This window comes from Lycorma delicatula, chromosome 5 (genome assembly GCF_047948215.1).
Source record: "Lycorma delicatula isolate Av1 chromosome 5, ASM4794821v1, whole genome shotgun sequence".
Lineage (NCBI taxonomy): Eukaryota > Metazoa > Arthropoda > Insecta > Hemiptera > Fulgoridae > Lycorma > Lycorma delicatula.
Genome location: NC_134459.1, coordinates 98,740,509 through 98,764,237, shown reverse-complemented (window position 1 = coordinate 98,764,237; position 23,729 = coordinate 98,740,509).

Here is a 23,729-nt window from a genome sequence, read left to right as displayed (position 1 = left end):
AAATACATTCGCTGCTAATTTCGCCGTCAATCTCTTACAGGCCTGCGTGTAGTTTTATGGGTGTTCGGTCTTATACACAGTGCGCGACTTGTTACATTATATATTTTTTCCAGCGCACTCAACCTGTATTCGTCATCATTGACTTATTCTTAGGCATGTAACAATATATATTATTACAATTATTTAGTAAATATTTATTTTATAATCACTTAGTATTATTTACTATTTCTAATAAAGCATGTTTACTTTTAAAATTTTTACTGTACAATTAGTATTTTTGTAGGTAATGTACTACTATCTATTGTTTTTTGAACATTTTTCACAGTAGCCATTATTATATTTTCCACAAACAATTGTTTTTATTTTTAGAGGAAAACATCACGGAAAATGGATTTCCAAGTTGAAGAAAGAATGCTAAGAATTTTTGAGAGTTTAGAAATGGAGAACGAGAGGAATGCAGTACTTCAGGAACAGCTAAATAGAGTCAGGAGACGGTTTTTTGATGACAAAATGGTCGAAGAAAACGAAATAACCCCTAATGAAGAACACGATGACGAGGAACATTACTTGGATGTCAGCGACCACGGCAGAGATACCGAAGAATCTGCGGAATCCGTAGGCGAAGACGAAGGAAATTGTGAATCAAAGATGACGGGTCTTATTACCTCGGTCGAGACAATACCAAATGGAATGTTCATGTAAATTCTGCTGCTACACAAGGACGTATCCGAAGACGGAATATTATAATAAATTTGCCAGTAGCATGTAGAGATGTACATCACGCAAAAACGTCGCTGGAAACGTAGATGCACTTTTTTCCTGACGAAATACTAGTCACCATTGTAGAGTTCACCAATATTTGAATTGAAAATACAAGCGAAAATTATTCTAGAGCCGGAGATGCACTTAACACGAATTGGACTAAAATAAAAACTTTTTAAGTGGACTTCTTTTCCTTGCCGAATCCTTGAAAGTGTCACATACCAATTTTGGGTTACCGACGGGAACAGAGTAGAAGCTTTCAGGATGACTATGAACCTACGGAGATTCAAGTTCCTACTGCGAGGTCTTTGTTTCAACGATATAAGAAACAAAGAAGAAAGGAAAGCGATGGACAAACTACCAACGATTCTACAATTGTTGAAGACTTCGTTCATCGTTGTAAGTCAAATTATTCAACTGGCGAATATTTGACAATCGATGAAAGTCTTGAATATTTCCGTCCGGAAGATGTCAATTCCGCCAATGCATAGCAAAGAAGCCAGCAAAGTATGGTATAAAGATCTTCGCGCTGAGCGACGCCAGAATGTTTTATATGTATAATATGGAGGTATTCGCCGGACAACAAACTGAAGGACCATTTTCAAGGAAAACAGTCCACACGCGATCATCTAAAGATTGATTTTGCAGATTTCTGGATCGGGTGCAATATAATAACAGAATATGGGTACACATCTGTGCCCCTTGCACTCAGCCTACTACAAAACCACAATTTGCCACTAGTAGGTACTATTAGAAAAAAACAGTAGAGAAATATCTACTCTATTTATAGAAACGAAAAATAATCCTGTAAGAAGCAGCATTTTTGGACTCGGAGAGGACGCCCTTTTACTGTCGTATGTTCCAAAGAAAAACAAAGTTGGCTTTGTTTTATTTACAATGCACTGCACGGATAACATTAATGTTTTTTTAACCTCTGGGACCACCGTTAGGTACTGATTCAGTGGATAAAATAGATTATTTGTAGCGTGTGAAAATGCCATGCCTGACAGAGATTCGAACCCGGGATCTTTGGATGAAAGGCCAAGACGCTACCACTCGCGCCACGGAGGCCGGCACAACATTATTGCTGGATCTAGGGAAGCTAGCAAGCCAGAAGTACTAACTTTTTATAATCTCGCAATAGGCGGGGTCGATGTCGTCGACGAAATGAAAGGTAGCTCTTCAGTTTTACGGAAAAGCAACGGATGGAATCTGACGCTGTTTTTCTCCATGTTCAACATCGGAGGAATAAACAGTTACATAATTTTAAGGAATAAAATCGCCATAACAAACCGCCGGCAAATTCTAAAAACACTTTCAAAGGAATTGTGTAGAATTTCTAGAGAAGCGTATAGAAATACCGAACATCCCTGTGTGAATTCAATTGAGACTTCTAGATGTTCTTGGAAAGAAATCTCAAATAGTAAATCATACAGAAAATGGTGCTCAAAGTAATAGTACTGAAGGATGAGCTTTCTATACCCTTAAAAGAACAGAAAAACTACAACTACCTGTATTCATTTTGCTGCTTACATCTGCCGGGAATAGAGTATTTTCATGTTCTGGAAGTGCTATAAATGAAAATCAAAATCCCGAGGTAGATGAAGTGTAGGACAAAACTGTTTTTCCAATTTATAGTATTCCGATTATTTCTATTTCTGTTTTCATTTCTTCTGTAAAAACTAAGCTAATTCTTTGTAACATATTCTTTTACTGAATATTAATGTACCGTAATATAATATATGTTATACGTTTTTGAAATATTTGATTATCTGTAAAATTGTGTAGTATAATTAAAGAAATAAGGCTCCCAATTTATAATAAAGAAAACATAAAAAAGATCATCTAATAAAAAGTAAGCAATATTACAAAGAAAAAACGCAGTTATATTCGATTTATAACACCGCTTATGATGTTCGGTCCTTTCCACCGTCCGCGATCTTTTACGTGACGTATATCGGCGCGACCTCGACCGGGTTAATAAAAAAAACAAAAACGAATTTTTATGCTTTGTACTGGTAAAAAAAATAATAAAAATACTACATGAAGAATTCCATATGAGATTTTCTAATTTTCCATTACCGACTAATCAAATTTGGGTAGGTATACAAACTGTATACGAGATGTTACACGAACATGAGCTGTCTAGAACGTGCACTTAGAAAAGCTGTATTGCATGCATTTTAGACAATAAACAACTTGAAGAAGACATTCTTAAGGAGCTGTCAAATGTCAACCCGAAAGCCTGGAAATATCTTGAAAAATTTTACGAAAGACTCTAACGGATTGAAATTTAAATTTTATCGGCACAGTTTACTTCATTCTGCTTATGAAAATGATTCTGAAAGAAGGGTAGAAATTTTGAGTAATTAAATTATCGTTGTAAAGCTGATTTTCATTCTCCTTATAATTGTGTTTATTGGTATGATGAAAATTCTAGCGTAATTGTTGGAAAGAAAGATAATATTGGTGTGGGATAAAAAAAGAAGTTTTAAAATTTAATTTCTTCAGCGAAAACATATCGAGCGGTTTACACCTTGAAATGTTGTTATTCCTGCATTATAAAAAATCCGATGAAATTGGCAGTCCCTACGTCTTGGTAGCAAGTTGGGGAATCTTCTTACGATGCTCTTCAAAAAATAAGAATATCTCGATAAAACGTTTTTCTGAATGGATCAGAGATTTTTAAGAACAATTGAATGGATACTATATTAATGTGATTTTTTTTACCCCTCTACACAACCCGCCCACCCTAGGCGGGACCACTCTTCCAGCATAATTCGGCCCTGGGGGAGGTGCCACTGCCTCTAACCACCCGAGTGACCACACCGGCTAAGCCGTTTCCATCAGCATCACCCGGGTAGCTGGGACTAGGTCTTCTGCATGCTTCGCCTCTAGTCACGGACACCCGGAAGGGAACTCTCACCGGGTCTGTGGTCTTTTCAGTTGCCGTTGCCTCTAACAATCAGAGTGTGCACGCTGAGCCCGGTCATGCCGTTCCCACCAGCACCACCCGGACGACAGGGACTAGGTCTTCTCCTTGTCTCGCCACTAATGGGGGTACCCCTAGGGATTACCCCCATTAGAGGCGAGGCCTCATTTCATTTTTGTTTTATTTTGGGATTTTTTTGATATTAAATTTTGTTGGGGTGACACAGGTAAAATTTTAATCTTTATTATTTTTTTTACATTTATATACAGAGCCCTCCGAAGGGGTACCCCCACCGAGTCTATTGTGTTTTGCAATCTCCTGCTTTGTCCAATTCTCCTCTTCCCCTCCAGACTCTTTTCATCCTCCATCTTCCTCGTATTGTAGTCCTTCAAAAGCCTTCGTTCTCAAAATACCACTAATAACACTAGTGATCAAGGCCCAATTTCTAGGACCATGCAGCATAGCTGCTACGATATTGTCAGGCGTAACCTCGCCAATCACCGCAAAGACCTCCTATTCTCGGTCCACCTGGCGCAATGGAAGATGGTGTGTTCCGCCGAGTCACTGCTCTCGCAGTAGAAATACTGATTCGATCTCTTCCGCTTCCTCTCAACCAGATACTTATTGAAGCAACCGTGGCCGGATAAGGATTGCATCAGATCAAACGACAGTTTTACATGTCTTCATGTCAACCACGGCATCAACTTCTGGATTAGCCTCCAGGTCTACCTACCCATCTATGACCTATCTCGCCTCGCCTGCTTTCCAATAGCATCTGTTTTTTCTGGCCCCTTGGAATGCCCTCTGCTCTCCTGATGAGCTCTTCTGTCACTAAGTCGAACGGAGATAAGGCCGTTTACTAGATTTTACATATTGGGACAAAAGTTATCGGGATGTTAATTCATTGGCTGAACGAAGCTATGCATTTATAAAGGCAGAAAGATGATCATTTGAACATCTCCGCTGACCTTTATTAAACATATATTAATAATAAAAACCTTTTCTTATTTTTTTTTTTTTTGTAAGCAGTTACAAAATTTAGCTTTAAGCTATTCAATATAATTATGAAAAAAGCAAAATTATTTTTTTATCATCTACGTATTCACAAATTTTTCGTTTATAGAATAAAACTTTCCAAAGGGACATATAAAAGGTAAAATCATTGATAAGGATTAAATAATAATAATTAATATTTTGTTTTTTATTTATTTTCTAATGTGTATGTTGTAATCTATTCAACTAGTGAACAGTAAGCAAACCTTACCAGCCCAATGAGAGGAGGATGATGTGTATGATATGTAAATTAACCGTAGTCTCAGGCCGACCATTCCTTAGATGTGAGGTTAATTAAATCCCAATCACCGAAATACACAAGTATTCACTGTCTACTATTCATTCGTAAAAAAGCAATCTACTTTTAATAGGATTTGAACTGAGAACCTTCGATTTTAAAAATTAGTTGTTAAATTTAAAAATTACTTTTTTTAGCTAATTAAAAAGTGTAAATTCCTCCAATTAAAAAAATAAATAAAACAAAAAATAAAAACTAATTTAAAGACGGGAGAAATAAGTTTATTTTTAAACTAATGAAATTTATTTTCACACTTCAATGTAACATACATCTTTGAAGAACTTTAAAAATAATATAATTACAAAACATTCAGATAGATTTTTGTTTCAATATTAATCCATTCTTAGAAAAAATTTAGATTCGATTCAGAAATGTAAAGATAGAATATGTCCTCCTAGAAACAGAAAGGACAAGAAAAGAAAAGAAAAAACAACACTAGCGTGCTTATCCATTAGTGATGTGTACCCTTAGGTAGTGCTTGCTTTCATCACATAAAAACTTTACTGTTAAACTAACCTGTATGGGAGCTAACGTATTACTGTAAAAACACTCTATTATTTATATATAGAGTTTATATTTCTTATATAAACTACATTAATTATTTATTTTCAATGATAAAAAGATTACAATAAATTTCTTGCGCTTTTTCATGTACTGAATCACAATATTTACTTAAAACTGGTTTAGATCTACTTAATTTAATTTCTACAAAAATAGAAGATAAATAAGTTATAAAAAAGAGAAAAAACATGTATTCAGTATTAATAAAAATAGCACACTATTTCGATCTACAGCAATTATTTTGTAGCTGCTTGAAAATATCAGTTTATTTTCTTTTTCTTCAAACATTTTCTTATTTTTCTTAGACAAACGCTTTTAGTAAGTTGCAAATATTCATATTCAGTTACACATGAATTGCTAAGTAAATTTTTAAATATTTTGTCTTTCTCTCCCAACTTCAACTCTACATTGCGGGAATGACCGTATTTTTTTACTAATTAATAATACTTTTTTGTTATAAATAATCTTTAAATAAAATTAAAAATATAAATTATTCGTTTAATAAGTAAAATCATTATTAAAAATGTTATCACTTAATTTGAATAAAATCAGCTTTATTACGTTGAATTACTATTGAAAGAAATTTAATAAAACTCTCCATTTTTTCTTTTTGAGTTAATCAGTGTTTAATAAAGATGTTTTTTTTTTTTAACCTCCGGATCCACCGTTAGGCAATCTTCAGAGGATGTTCGGATGAAGATGAATGATTTGTAGCGTGTGTGAAAATGTGCCATGCCTGACTAGGATTCGAACCCGGGACCTCCGGATGAAAGGCCGAGACGCTACCACTTTCGCCACGGAGGCCGGTTAAATCTTTTTACCTTTACCCGAATATTTTCTATGAGCAGTTTAATATTATGTGCAATATGTTACTTTGTTGTATGTATTTGCTTCTGCTGTAATTCTGGAACGATTACATTGATTTTCACGATAAATTAAAAATTTTACATCATAGTTGAATATGTGACGCTAGAAATACATGAAATTTTTTGGTAAGTAAAATGAAGGAAAGGTAACACTATTTTATCTCTGTCAGAAAAAACTGCATTATATAAATGATAAGTTGGATTGTCAAATTAGTTCCTATTATATCCTATAAAATTCCTTAATATATCCATTCCTTAATTTTGCACTTGATAAATACTTATAAAAATCATAAAAATATATGTAAAATTACAAATAATATTAAAATAAATATATAAAAACAAAAATTTGATGTGGATACCGCATAACTTCTTGTACGCCTATTCAATTACATATACACATTTTTCGCTGCACTTCATTTAAACTTATTTCATTTGAAAGGGAAAGATGACCCTCCAATTCTTTAATAAAGTAGACAGTTACACAATTGCTAAAATTAGAGAACATGCACACAAATTAAGAAGAATTATATCAAACCAAAGAGCGATTAAATGATTGCCAACAAGGAACAAATAAATGAAATGATCAACTCCGACTTAATGAGAATATTGTCCGACAATATCAGAGGAGTAATGAACGAAAATATACGAATTTTTTGCAATTTATTAAAGATTGGGTATGTATGCCTCAGTGTATATGTTGTTCTTGTGAGGGCCTATTTTTCAGTCACTCTGTAGTTAACTTTAATGTAAATAAAATTAAACAGAAATTAAACTAAAAAAAAAAACAAAAATAATATAATTCTAAATTATAATTTTCAATTAATATTAAATAATGAAATGTTTCACCATATCTATTACATATACACATATGTAATAATGCCTATTAAATTACATATACAAATTTTTAAAGTACATAAAATTTTATTTCACTAAACTTCTGATTCTCTTTCATATATATATTTTTTTATTGTTACTGAATTATTAGTGGTTGTAATTTTTTTTTACTATCACCGGTTAATAATTATTAATAAATCAATATATTTAAATAAAAATAAAAAATTAATTAAAAAAAGGAGATGAAGTCTCATTCGAACCGATGTACCTTCCCTGGTAAGATCCAAATATTTCATTAATTAAAATCTTATTTGGTTATAACTCTAGAACCAATGAAAATAAGTACCAAGTATTATAAAAGCTTTCAATGAGGACTTTGAGAGCAATGAAGAAAAAGTCCAAAATTCAAAGTGTTTGTAATTTTGGGCTTTTTTGGATACTTTTGGTTCAGTCGATTTCAATCAAAATGGAAGGTGCAAAACCAAAATGGGAGGTGTTACAAAAATCCTAAATCCAAAATTTCAACATCCTACAATCAATCGTTTTTGAGCTATGCGAGATACATATGCACATACGTACGTACGTACGTACGTACAGATGTCACGCCGAAATTAGTCAAAATGGATTCAGGGATGATCAAAATAGATATTTCCGTTGAAATCTGAAAATCTAAATTTTTCGCGATCTAAATTTTCCTTTACTTCGTACAAGGAAGTAAAAATACTTAATATTCAATGAACCACACGTCTCAGGAATGGTCCGTCTCAGTTTGTTCAAGACCACACACATTTACCGGTATCATTAGCGACTTATCTGATAAGTCGCTAATGACTAATTATTGGTGCGACTTTAATAAAAGTATATAAAAAGAAAATAATAATAGAAAAAATTGTAAAATGGTAATTTAAAATAGATTTGAATTTTTTGTAAATGAAAAATAAAAGTAATCCAACATTGCTTTTAAAACAGAACCAGAAGAGACCACATATTGTTGTGATTTATAACGTGATAAATAGAGAGAGAATTAAATTCTAAAATAAATAAGGCATACCTTATTTATTTGATAGTTATCTTAATAATACAAAAACGTAAGTTAAATTATACTGTTTACTCCGCTATAAGAACTCTCAGAACTCCTGAACCCTCATCCAAAGTACTCAAGTCCTCCACAATTAACAAAAATTGTTACACTACAATAATCGACCCACTATTTAAAAAATATATTTAAATAATAAAATGAAACGTCTTCAATCTAAAAACGAAAAATTATTATGTTTTTTGGAACATTTTCTACCATATACATAAATAAAAGAAAAAAAAGATGAAGTATCATAAAATTTGGACCGTCTTCTTTTCTAGGTAGCGCAGGTTTGTAATGTGATATTTAATCCAATCTGTGTGAAAATGTGTTTCAGGTATAAGGACAAAGTATAAACCTCAATGTTGTCGTATATTTTTATTTTAATTGCTCCCTTTTGCACTCAAGCCTTTGAGTCTATTCAATTAACAAAAATTTAACTATTATGATATCCAAACAGATATTTTTTTAAAAGTATTCTTCATCTGAAATTTGTAAAAATGTTAATTTTAAAAGCTCCTAACTAAATCGTGCATATTTTAAAGATAAGAAAAATACGCAATCTCAAAGATATTTGGAACCCCTTGAATATTTCGTTTGAATGCATTTCATAACTAACAAATACTGGATTGCATAGGTACACAAAATGTTATCTTTTAAGAAGTATGTTACTTTGTTTCGATAGCTACAAACATTAGAGTGCAAAACACTTAGTGATTTTGATAACGATTGTTATTCGTGCTTCTGAACCTCTCCTCCCAAAATATCAATCCATAAATGGATAATAATTAAAATATTGCAATATTTGAACAATTATTTTTGCATAAAAGTTTTAATTTAGTAAGTAAAATTAAGATCGTTTTGAATAATTTTCTAATTTTTATATTAGCCATATTGAAATATTTTTTGTTTTTACTTTCTGATTGTAGTTGTTAATTATAAGGTCCCAATTCTGAAGCAATAATTTAAAAGTACTAATAAAAAATTTACTAAACGTTTCCCTAGATTTAACAACCATTTGTAGACAAAGTTACATATTCATACATGTTTTATGATTTTAACTAAAGTACAAACATAGTTTTAGTTGATAAAAGAGATTTTATTTATCTTTTTATTCAAAGAATATAGGAAATTAAATATATATATGTTAAAAAGTATAAAAACCCCACAACAACTTTAAAACCATTCCAGATAGAATACTGTAACTTTCACGATAAGGTATCGGTCAAGCCGATTTGCCTGTTGAAGGAAATAAAATTTCAACTCCTTCTTTGTGGGAGGGGCCTAAGGGTTATAACTCAAATATTTTAAACGGTAACATCCTTTGTGTGATACATAATTTTAAAGGTCTGTTTAATACAAGAAAAATGTTACAAATAAAAAGTTGGTTCCATCCACCCGTTAAGGGGGTTTCCAAACTTTTGACACAGGTGTATAATACAATCGTTCACAGTTATTTAACACGAGTCTGAACGGCTTGTGAACAACGATTTAAAATTTTATTTATACAAATTAAATTTTGACGATATCGTAATTCCTCCACTTCTGTTTGAAACATATTTAATGTGTTTAATGTGAAAATGTGATTGATAAAATTATAAGTGAGACGTTTTAGATCTCTTCTGAGGATGGAATATGACACCGGTTGATCTGAAAACCAGCATTTTAACAACTTTTCCAAATATAAACTGTCGAAAAAGATAACATTACTGAAAAAAATAAATAATAATAACTGGTACCTATACCTCGTTTCAAAAGAGAAAAAAAATTGATTGAAAATTTTGACAAAATAATAAATTCAAAAATTTAAATAATGAAATAAGATACGATAAATTCAGATGGACTTCGACGGTAGTCTACAGAGATTACAAAGTGACTGTAGAAAAGCTAGGCTTGCAATGAAAACATATATTAAATTTATTTAATTTTAATTACATTTAAATTATTATTATAATGTAAAAACGTAATTTTAATGTAATTTGACAAAACAAAAAATAAATAGTTTCATTAGTCAAAACTTATTGCAGGAAAAAAATACCTTTGCTTAACTTTGATACGATCCTTTCGTCTTGAAATAATTTGGCAATAAAAAACACCTTTTGAAGAAAATTTAAGTAGCGCGAAACTTCCATTGAATAAAATATTGATCATTTCTTGGGGTGGAGTTAAAATACTAAAGAAATAAAAGTAATATTATAAAAAAAAAAAGAAAATAAACAGCCAAAAGAAGGCGCTATATCGTACAAAATAAAACTCTTTAATTCGAAAAAAATATATATAAGAAATACCGGATCAGAGTTTTTCGAGTGAACATTGAAATATACAAGTAAAATTTTCATTAATGTAAATCCCATTCCGAATATAATTAACGTTTCTCCACTTCATCTGATTTTGAAAAATACTGATAAAATTATATTATTTTGAGTTATTAATTTAAATAGAGACCGGCAGACTCGCCTACATACAAAATTTTTATAACCGAAATTTTATTATTTTGGTTTCAAGATAATCTTAAAACATTGGAAATGTTTATAAAACTAATCATGATGTTAATTTTCTGCTCGATACGAATAATTTCCCTCTATGTTAAATATTATATCAGAAAGAGTAAAATGTTATATTTACTTGTAATATTAACTAAATATAAATACTGAATAGAAAATAAGATAATGGATTATTGTGAATTGTACATTTGAGTTAAAACATTATGTATACGTACCTTAACTAATGAAGCTAGAAGATACCACAAATATAGCTTCAATTTACTAGTTAGTGATACATTATTATGCTATGAGCGTTACTCTAATACACTATAACAGAGAAATTCCAAATGGATCGCTCACTGTTTTCCATTTTAGAATCTAACAATACCAATAATTAATGTGTACGTAACATTGTTTCTATTATCAATATGCAATTTCAAGTAACTTGTCAGTTTCGATACTTTCAGAGTAAAAGCAATATACGTGTATACATATATAACATCGCAAGTGTAACTGGATTGACAGCATTTACCATCATTAACGAAGCCTTATCTAATGAAGGAAACAATTTTTTAATGAGTAATACATTTTAAATAAATTTAATAATTTATCTATCTATATATATATATATATATATATATATATATATATATATAAATATATAGGAATCAGATGGGTGGATAAAGTGACAAATGAAGAGGTATTGCGGCAAATAGATGAAGAAAGAAGCATTTGGAAAAATATAGTTAAAAGAAGAGACAGACTTATAGGCCACATACTAAGGCATCCTGGAATAGTCGCTTTAATATTGGAAGGACAGGTAGAAGGGAAAAATTGTGTAGGCAGGCCACGTTTGGAGTATGTAAAACAAATTGTTGGGGATGTAGGATGTAGAGGGTATACTGAAATGAAACGACTAGCACTAGATAGGGAATCTTGGAGAGCTGCATCAAACCAGTCAAATGACTGAAGACAAAAAATATATATATATATATATATATATATATATATATATATATACACACACACACACATGATTATATATGTAAAGAAACGTGTCGTGAGTAATTCATAATCAACGCCCCAGTAAAAATTACTGAAGATAAACTGATGAAAATTTGTGTACACGTTCTTCTTACGGTGTAAGTTGACACTAAGAAAGGAAGTTTTTTGAAATCCAGAGTTTAAAGGATTAAAATGTAATAACAATGAAATTTACTATTTCTTTAATTTCTCGGTAACAAATGAAGATATCACTTTTATTTTTGGTCTGTTTAATCTTCATGTGAATATAAAAAAATAATTTCTTGATTTTTTTAAAATTTGACATTGAAAGAGGGAAAAAAATTTGAACAATGATTGCAAATTTTCCCCATTTCCGATATTCACCAGATTTGGGCTTAAAAATACTCTTCAGATAAATATCTAAAAATCATTTTCGGGTTTTTAAATTTCGATTATTTTAGGGATGAGATGGTGTACGGTGCGGCGGCGCAAACCAACACAGCCACTTACACTGTTACTGTATGCGCGATGCGACTGGATGCACCTGCATCCGGTTATTTCACTAAAATAGGCTTACGTAAAATTAAAAAAAAATATAAAATTTAAAAAAAATGAGAAACAAAGTACAGTAACCTCCTAGTGGTGTTTGTCGGGTGACGCTAAGAACCTGGTAAAATACATTTTTACCAGTACGAAGGACCAGCTGTAGCTAATACTTTTAAGATGGAGGCCGACCGACTATTTTGAAATCCGCATTCTTCAGATCATTCAAAGTTCACATCAAAGTACTGCATTGATAAGCCCTTATTGAGAGCTTTTTAACGACATATCATAAGTGGTACTTATTTTCATTGGTTTCACAGTTATAGCCAAAAAGATGTTTAATTAATGAAATATTTGGATCTTAAAAGGGCAAGGCACATCGGTTCGAATCAGACTTCATATCCTTTTTTTTCCTTTTTCTTTGCGAGATAAATAAGTAAGTACGTACATACAGACGTCACGCCAAAACTAGTAAAAATGGATTCAGAGATGGTCAAGATGGATATTTCCATTGAAATCTGAAAACCGAAATTTTTTATCACAATATTTCATTTAAGGAAGTAATAATATACGTTAAGGTTTTCTGATTTTTTAAAAGCTATGTAAGAAATCTACAACATTTTCAAATGTTAATCTAATTAAACAGTGTAAAATTCTTAAATAAAAATTTCAATTTAAATAAAAAAAGGACGGTAAGAAGGGAAGTAGTGTATAATTTGGAACAGAAAAAAAATAAGCTATACTATTTTAATTTAATTTTAATTAACAATTAAATAATAATCCTTACTACCACAACAAAAGGAGCGCATTACTTATTCGTACACGTGTGTAATAGATTTAAAACAAAAGTTGTGTGGACAATAATATTGTCATATAGTTGTCTAATATAAGGGGATTATGTCATAAAAAGAGATGCAGAGAGAAAAACAGGGACAAATGGGGGGAGGGAAGAATACAGTTAATTAATGGTTTAAGGGCTTCTAAAGGTCATTTCATTCTCATGGGGCTTAAAGGATGGACGAAGGATATATATATATATATATAGCTAAGAGGCTTTGAGGTACATTGGGCCCTAGACGTATCCTTTACTTATGACTAGCTATCTTCCTCCTCAATCCCATCCCATCCCTTTTATACTTTAACAACCCGAGGTAGATATTGTAACTAAAGGCACTTGCAATGGTTAGAATAACGAGTAGTAATTCTACCAGTTTATATTGTACAATCGTGTTCAATTATAATTGACATACAAACAATACAAATTTCAAATTGAATACTAATATATTTCTGTTCTACGTTATATAATTTTGTTATTCTATTAGAAGGGCTAATTTACGAGGAGTAAAATGTTAATTTGCTGACTGTGTTCAAACCTAAGTTACCTTTACTTAACTAAAAACACACACACACACACCCGGAAAAATGAAAACGTTATTTAACTTCAAAATAATTCATTATTTATTAGCACAAGTATATTATATTAAATAAAATATATATATATTAAATTAATTATAAAAAATATAAATATAAATATAAATAAATTATATAAATATAAATCTTTTAATGAATATTAATGTAATCCATTAAAGAACGTCAAAATATCGTAATACCTTGAGATTTCGAGTTTAAAAGAAAATTGTAGTAAAATTAAAAAAATTGGAGTCAAAAAGTACGCCTTTTTTACATTTCAGGTAAATTAGATTTGGTTTTCGATAAAAATAGATTTAAAACATTTATTCGGTTTTTATTGACTTTAGTGATATAGTTTTCAGAATTAGATTCTTTAAAAATGTTATGTAAAAATTTTATTTGGTTATTGAAAATTTATCAAATCAATTTTTTGGTAATTGACCATTACTCACTAGGCCAAATAAATTGGCCATTTATAAATGTTTTTGTGTGCCGTACAGTCTATAAAATAAGGCTTTTATAAGGTTGTAAAAGGTTTTATTGCAGAATAAAATAATTCAATCAGAAGTGACTATGTAATGGCTGAAACATGAGAAAACTTTGTGTGTATAATAGAACATTTTTAAAAAATACAGAAATAAAGTGGAAACATTACGAAAAAAGCTACAAGTAATATATTTAAATCATAAAGCTTCTAAAAATAATGATAAATTATGCGTTAAAATATAAGTTAGTAATATTTGAAAGCATAATATTGTATACACTCATGCACCACACGCTCACATGTAAGACGCGCACCCGGTTGGAAAATTGAAAAAAATTACAAAAAAACAATGTTACTTTTCTGCATTTTATTAAAAAAAAACACCATAGAAGATTGAACTTTATTAAAGTATTGTATTTGCATAGTCATTACATCAGTTTATATTGTAAATATTTAATTTAAAAAATAGAAATTATAGTATATATTTATAAAAATTATTGTTATTAGTGCTTGAGTTTCCGTCACCCGTAGGATTATAATATTTTCTTAATGACTTTATCACAAATAATCGTCATCAATTTCATCGGAAGCGTTTGAAATACTACATTTTTAGAAATATGTTTTTTTAATCAAATCATCCGATATTTTTGACCAATCCGCAATAATTCCTTACAAAACTGTATCAAAGACAGGTTTTTCCCAATTTTACGCGATGAAGTAGTCTCGCGTGTTATTTTTTTGCCATCCGGTTTGGGCAGTGTTTACCGACTTTGGTTTTAAATGGTTGGTTTACGTAGATATCTAGAGGTTGAAAATTGATGTCAATTGACCAGGAATAACCTGATCACACTTTCCAGCAATCGATCTTTACTTTACAATCTGGTAAACGCTCTCAGACACATTTAATCCAGTTCAGTACTAATTCATTATTTATCAAACCCTTTTCCTGGGCTCTTGCGACAATACTAGATGGATGTTTTTCACATTTCGGTAGATTTTAAAAATTACATACTGTGGTAATTTTTTTTTCTGTGAAAGTGCTGTCAGCATCATACAACAGTATTGTTTTTCGTAACCGGCAGTTCGAATCTGAACACTTTTTGCACCTGCTCTTTCAATTATTGTTGAAAGTCACCGGTGTCTGGTCCGCATTCCTGATTTGATCTAGGAAACAATTATCCCTTTTTCGTAAATTTATGACATATCTTTGAGACTTTCTCAGTTTATTCGCGTGATTCTGATAGCTACTGTGCTATTGTCGTTCTTCTTCGAATAGAAGTACTATGTCGGCCAATAAATCACCTTATCCAGTTAAGACTAGATTTAAATTCATCCCTACCGATATTTAATTCATTCATTTCCAGGGCATTAATCCGACACATTTCTGTAGAAATCACTTATCCAAACCATGCACATTCCATTACAATCTTTTCTTCTATTTCAGATATTTCAACTTTTTCCGCCGAAATGATCTCTTGTTTTTATCGGCTACGAGAGTTTTTTCTTTCCCCCATTCATATATTCAGAATTCTGCTATACAAAATTTTCATTCTGTAGCACGAATTTCATGCTTCTTTGTGTAAGCAACATATAACTTTTCTGAAACAGTGCATGAACGCAGCCTTTCTTTTCACTCATTCTGTATCCCTACTCTACGCGAAACATTTACTTATTATGGTCATTGTCACAATGAAAACTGATCATAAAATTATGAAAAATAAACGATAAAAACGTTTCGTATGAAATAAGAATAGGCAGGCTATTTGTGAGAAAACACAAAGGGTCCGAAAAGTCTGGCGGCAAGTTTCTAATACTGGTAATTATCCATAGCCAAGTTTTTATTTTTCTAAATCATTTTATTTCACCGGATGTAAGGACGTGGTCAAAACAAAGCAAATTATATTACAATTCTGTAGGGATTGATTGATGTACGCAAGTTTAATGATTACATCATTATCAATGTGAAACCTTAAAATCCATGTACGGCGCGCAGACTAATTTTGAATGTCATATTGTGCAAACGAAATGGTGCGCGTAGTACATGGGTGTATTACTTTCAGTACTACAATATAGTACAGTCAATTTGTATTTTTATTTGAAAATCCTTACCTACCGATTGATGTTTTTTCCATATGTTAGGGGTGATGAGGGAAGCTTAACTCCAGATTTTTTACATCCCCACTCCCATAGATTTTTGAAAAACTCAAAAAGTTTTTGAAATGCGTTTTTCTCTGAATCTATGCATTTTAGAGAAACGTTTTTCAAACAAAAAATGTAGAGGACATTCTTCTCTACAATTAATGTCGGTGAAGTGATGCCGTATAATTTGAAATTGAAATACTAGGTGGCGCTGAAGTTGTAAAAAAGTGTTTTTTTCGGTTTTTTCACCGGAAAAAATTGTTATTCGTCTGTATTGCATTTGAAAAAGTTGTTAATCTCAAAAAAACAGACAACTATTACTTTAATCAATTTTCTTGTAAGATTTACCGTTTTGGAGCTGTAGCTTGTGAAAGTGTGAAAACTTTGTGAATTGGGCACGTGTTCGAAACCGGTCTAGTCGTTTACAACGTTTTTACAACTTCAGCGCCACCTAGCATTTCAATTTCAAATTATACGGCATAACTTCACAGACATTAATTGTAGAGGAGAATGTACTCTACAATTTTTGTTTGAAAAACGTTTCTCTACAATGCATAGATTCAGAGAAAAACGCATTTCAAAAACTTTTTGAGTATTTCGAGTTTTTCAAAAATCTATAGGAAGGGGATATTAAAAATCTGGACTTAAGCTTTCCTCATCACCTCTAACGCATAGACAAAAGATCAATCGGTAGGTAAAGATTTTCAAATACAGCCTATTTTGATGACAAATTGCAGGTACTAATAGTGCATGTAATATCTGAAGGCGGGTTCGTCAAGTCACATCAATTAATTTGCAATGACTTACACCGTATCTAATTATGACGTCATTATTATAGTAACGAAATATGTTCTGGAAATTTGTTATTACAAATAAAATTGTTTATAAGTATTTGAAGTTATTTATTTATTTATTTCTTGAAAGTATATGTTTTTTCACGTATATTAAACTAAGATTTTGCTATAAATAAACAGTAATAATGACGCAACACAAAAGTATATGAAATGAGTCCTTTATTTATTGTAGATTATGATGTTATGATTTTCTATGACGTGGTGTAGTTATTTTACGAAAATTATTTCTAGATAGAACGTATACTTTTGAGTTTTGTAGGACTACATAACTACCCACCGGGTTGGTTTAGTGGTGAACGCGACTTCCCACATCAGCTGATTTGGAAGAGGAGAGTTCCAGCATTCAAGTCTTAGTAAAGGCTTTCATACGGATTTGAATACTAGATCGTGGATACCGCTGTTCCTTGGTGGTTGGGTTTCAATTAACCACACATCTCAGGAATGGTCGAACTGAGACTGTACAAGACTGCACTTCATTTACACTCATACACATCATCCTCTGAAGTAATATCTGAACGGTAATTCCCGGAGAATAAACAGGAAAAAAAAAGGTCTATAAACTACAAAATAAAAATATTAAATTGCACAAAAAAATACATAAATGAATAAACTGTTAAAGAAAGGTGAGTGAATGTAATCTAATTATAATCATTATTAAATTTATTATCAAAAAAATTAAGAATTCTACAGAGATATTAAGTCCTTACGAACTTAATAAAACGTATCTAATAATTCATAATATATTTTATAAAAGTAAAACATAAAATGATTTCATTCAAAATAACTTAAATAGTTTCTCAAATAAAAAAATACAGTAGAATAAATATGAAATGAATAATTAATAATTAAACGACAAATTCAAATAAATAAGTAAATAATAGCCAAAATAAATGAATATGGTAGAATAAGCAATAATAAAAAAATAAAAATAATAAATACAAGTCTGTATCATTTGGATGTCTTACTTTTTTGGCAATCAATAGCACTTGTTCCAAATGCTGAGTTATAGGAGTGGATTATAGAAGAGGACGCTTGTACGAAGGATCCGGCTTTAGATTGTGCACCCACTGTATTGTCGAAAATATTAAAGAAAACAAAAACAAAGATACTTGTTTGTTTATATATTACGGGAAAATATTAAATTCAGATAAAAATAAAATATCATTAAATTCACATAAAAAAAAAATTTCACCAAACTTCCGGTTTGATTACTTAGCTTTGCCACCTAATATTAAATAATACTTTAATAATAAATTTATAATAATTAAAACAATAGATTTTATCTGCGATCAATGTAACAGCTGTTCTATTGTAATAAAAATGCTGTAGTGTAGCGGGCGGCGTATACCTGTGCACATTGCGTGCGACAGAGATAGATTAATAAGACGGGTGGAACAGTTTTTTTTCTCCGTCGAATTCTTCGCCCCTTGGAGCCGGATTCGCGACTAAGCATAAGCTCAGCTCCAAGAGGTGCCATCGCCTCAAACTACCTCGGAAGAGCACAAGGCCCCGTCCAGGCAGCCGGGGGGCTTTCTTGCTTGCCATGCCGCAAATGAGGGGATCCCAAAGGGTTCCTCTCACCGGGACTCCGATCTTAACGCCTCGCCTCTAACGAGGAACCCCAAAGGGATTCCCCGCCGGGACTACGGTCTTACTTTCCCCCCAACGGCACTGCAAGAGAGTCCTCACCCGATCATCGAAAATGAGACGCCGGATCCTCACACCCTCCCGGATGAGGCTGTCCCTTGTAGATACCACAGCGCAGCTGTGTTCATATTCATGACGCTGGCACAGGTGGGACCGCCTTACATCCTCGACTTCCGAGTGCATGTCAATGCGATCTACATGACAGACAGCGAAGTTCCTGTGTGCAGCCCTTCTCACGTGGCAGGCCATACCGTAGGCAAAACAACGACCACTACGGTCTGGACTAGTCAAAACTGGGTCCTATGCCCCACATCCCAACACCGAAAGCAAAGGTAATCTGAGGCATGTCGAGTCACCCGGCAGGCCATCCAGTCAACGCGGATGCGTCCGTCGGATAGTAGTTTCCGCAAAAAGAGGTGGCACGGCCAAAGTGACCACCTGTGTTGACCCATAGGCCGGCCGTATAGACAGAATTTCCACCGAAACTAACTCCCCAATTATCTTACAAAGCTCCTTAATGAACTCATCCCTCGTTGTAAGTACGTCTAAGTCCTTGACAACAATATGAGTCCTCCTGCCACCCTTCCTAGTTAATGCCGCAGTGGTGCCTTCGACCCTCTCCTCAATATCTCTGCTGAGTTGTTCTGTAACACCATCGTCAGCACGCGCCTGGAGATGCAAGTCTTCTTCCTAACCCTGCCTTGCGAATAGAACTCCCGTCTCTCCTGGCAACAACGTATCCTTTATGGAACGGAGGAGGTCCGCATAGGTCTTCTCCTCTGCGTGGTGGTCGGTGGACCCGGCAGTATCTTTTTGCCTTTAGATGGCTGCGCTGATATCAAACTGAAGAGATGAACAAAGTACTTCGTCTCCATCCGCCTGGATACATACTCTACAGAGAGCGCCGTAAAATCTGATCGGAACGCCCCGAAGATCCAGAAAAGCAGACCGGATGATCTCATACTTCCTGCAACACACGTGGAACTGATCTGCATAAGACCGAAGCCACTCCACGGTTACCAACCGCCGTATTAGTCACAATCGTGTAGTTCATCTGGTCACGAATTGTACCGCCGCTGTCATCACCAAATAAATAACGGGTAGAAGACTGCACAGCTAGGACCTGACCTGCCTTCAGCCTTCCCGCACGAGCCATGTCCCGGATCCACGGGGCCTTGCGATAAATCGGCACATGTTGCGAGTGATCGACACCAGCAGTTACATCCAAAATCCAAGCGGCCCCACTCCCTCCGCCAAATCATTAATGTCTTGTACTAGGGTAGAGGATCGGAAAACGTCTTCCGGCCAGCCTCTAAAGATCAGCTGCTTAATATTCGCGTCCGCCACCCTACCGTCAACAGCTCGGCGAAGTTCATCAAGTAACCAGGACGAGGGACGCTCCAATCCTCCGTCCGAGGTCTGTGACGCCACATTGCTGATTATATGTTACGTTTGAGTAGCCTTCTCCGTCGTCGTCAGCTGGGTAGAAAGTCCTGCCTGCGATTCCTGAGGTAGCACATCCAAAACACCGTCAAATAAATTCAACATACGAGCACTCCTCTCATTCGGTAAGCGCACTCTTCTGTTTCTACCTTGGTAGTCGTATGTTGCTTAACCAAAGTGCTGAACTCCTTAACGTCACGCAAGAGAATCAGATTATGTTGAAATTATCTCTTCCGTGACGAAAGCATTCCTGCAGGTCCTACAGCACCAATTTTCCTTCTGGTACATCCTTCTCGATGTGAGAGACGTCCGTGAAGGATTCACACCTTCCGAGTCAAAGGGGTCACCTGACAAACAAAGATCACTCCAACCACCAGCCTTAGAGTTTTTCATCTCTTCACCAGTAGACGGGGACACTTTTCCGTAAGGTCGAGAAAAACGATCTTGTCGTTTTTCTCTCGCAAAAGAAAAACGACAACGCTGGTCGAGACTACCGAATTCACAATCTTCCGCCGCCACCGAATCGACTTATCCCCCGCTTTCTTCCCAGAACACCTGGAGAATAAACGGTCCACACGCCATAACTCTTCTAACCATATCAGTGAAACTCTCAGCTCCACTGCTATCATTGATAACAGTGAACCCCTCCTCTTCTGGAGGGGCCATCTCCTAGGACCGATGCGGGCCGACCAGGTTGACAACAGTAAACTTTCTGTACAAATGTAAATAAGCCTATGAAAACAAACTTACAAATGTAAACAGACTTACGGCTGTGTAAACAAACCCCTAGCTACGCTAGGCTAAGTTCAAAATTAAAAAAAAAAATTATTCTACACCAACAAAGCAGAACAACTAAACTACAAACTAAAACAACCTAATACAAACAAAAAACTTAAGAAATCAAAAAAAAAACTATAAGTAACAACGAAAAATACCAAAATATAACCTATAATCACAGAGCTCCTATGCAGACAACTTATCCCGTCGAAGTCAGCCGTGATTCTCCCTGGTGGAACAGATAGGTAGTCTTTCCTTTACGAAAACATCTCGTATAGCTCTGTATACTTATATAGTACATTGTTACAAATTATATCTTTTATTTATTTAAAAATACTCGTAATAAATACTTTATTTTTATGAATGACTACTGTACGTAGTCTAAATACATCCTAATTACTTTATTCATTTCAAAACAATGAAATGAGATCATCTTAAGCATGAAAAATTTTATATATTATTTGATCAGTACGAATCAGTCATTAATTTTATTTATAGGGTTATTATATAAAATAATAAAGTCAAACAAGCTGTTTTTGTTAGTAATTATCATTATTAATAATAATTACATTAATAGATTGATAAAATAGCAGTTGTTATTGTTTAAATAATTTAAAAAACAGCAATTAAGTTAGTATAAGATATTTTCAGGATAGTTAATAGCGTGGTAAGCCAGCCGTCAGCCTATGAGCTCCGCAATACGTCGCCCGCTGTACAATGTAAGCTGTCTTAACATGTTGCACGTTATTATTTGATATTTATGAATAAATAAATGTTTGTAATGTATAATTATGTTTGTTTTTAAAGCAAACAACAATAAATCAAGAACTATAACGCGTAATGAATTACTCTTTATTTTTTGTTAAACAAAACACATCCTACAATATTTATAACTACTACAAGTTAGCCTATCGGTTGGATAATTACAATACTGAATATAGTTTATTATATTTTATACATTCATCTATAAAACAAAATTAATGAACCCTTAAATAATTTATAAATTGAAATATTATAGAATTATGTGAATTTAAAAATTATTCCTTCTCAGACTAGAATATAATTTATTTTAATGGCTTCCTGAACGGTTGATGTGGGATTAGGTCCAGCAGCGCAGCAAGTGCCAAGATATTAATCCATCTTATTGTTATGCAAATATTCATGGATATTTTTCCCTTGGCATCCAATATACTCGTAATATATTCGATTCCATTACTATAATGTCGCTTTTATAATTTACAGCGTTATTTATATATTATAACTAAATACTGTATGTATATATATATATCATGAAACATTTATTAAATATTAACTTTACTTTCTATATATGTAGAGGATAAGTGATTACTTTTTTTAACTGTTATGTTAAAAGTTATGTTCAGTCTGTAAAAATAAATTATTAAGTAGTATTAAAGTAATAAAATAAACAACTCGGATTCATAGAGTTATCTGGATCAAATTTTAATGAAACTGGAGAAAAAATATAGAATAATGAGGTTTAAAAATTAAAAGTTTTTTCTACATATTTTTATTTGATGGATGTTTGAAGTCAACGTTATAATAAAAGCCTACTGCAGTAAATAAAGAGATGATGATTAAAAAAAGTAAATTAATAGTCTCGTGCATTAACAATTAGATTCTGTTCAATGAATTCCATTAATTTTAGAAAAAATTCAGTAGCTCAAATAAAAACATTTTCTACCACAAACATTCAATACTTGTTATAAAATATCTTTACCATACAGTTGGAGCTTAATAAATACGTATCAGAAATAACGGATAATATTAAAGAGTGTTTTACTTTAATGCTAAATCTATTTTCTGTTACGCTATTCTATTCCAATTCATTACTGAAATTTTCCTTCAAAACAACTTAAGAGGAATTAAAAAAGATACCTTTACTGGATTCCTTTTTAAACAAATTGGAATTTATGTACACTAAAACGCTGAAAAAATAAAAATAAAAATACACCTCTAACTATTTCATGATAAATATACTTCTTAATTGTTTTTATCAAATCTGGACGTTTTAGGACTGAGAGATTTTCAGTTATCACCCTTTTTCCAAGAAATATTTTCTTCAGTCATAAAAGATTGATTTTTGTAAAGCAAAAAGAAAATAGTATGTTTTGATCAGCTGAAGAAAAAAAAAATCAAAACAGAATGATTAAAAATTGTAACAGGTTGGAACGAAATGATATTTTGTAACAGAAACAATAATTTCTAACTTAACTATTGCTGAATTTTAAATACTGTACTTATTTCCAACTACAACCAGCAAAGAATTGTTTTTTTCACTTTTTAATTGCTGTTGTTTTTGTAAAAAATAACCATTCTATATTGAAATAGCATTTATTTGGAAAAACTGGCTAGTAGTTGTGTTGATACTAAAACGTCGAGTTGGACCATAAGGAAAAGATTAATGAAATTAAGACATTCTCAAAAGAGTAACGTTATTCTTTCTTAAAAAGCACCAAGAAGGTTCCATTTTTTGTTTTTCTAAAATGTATTGAAAAAAAACCAACATTAAGTAATTGAATAAAAATGTTAACAGAAAAGT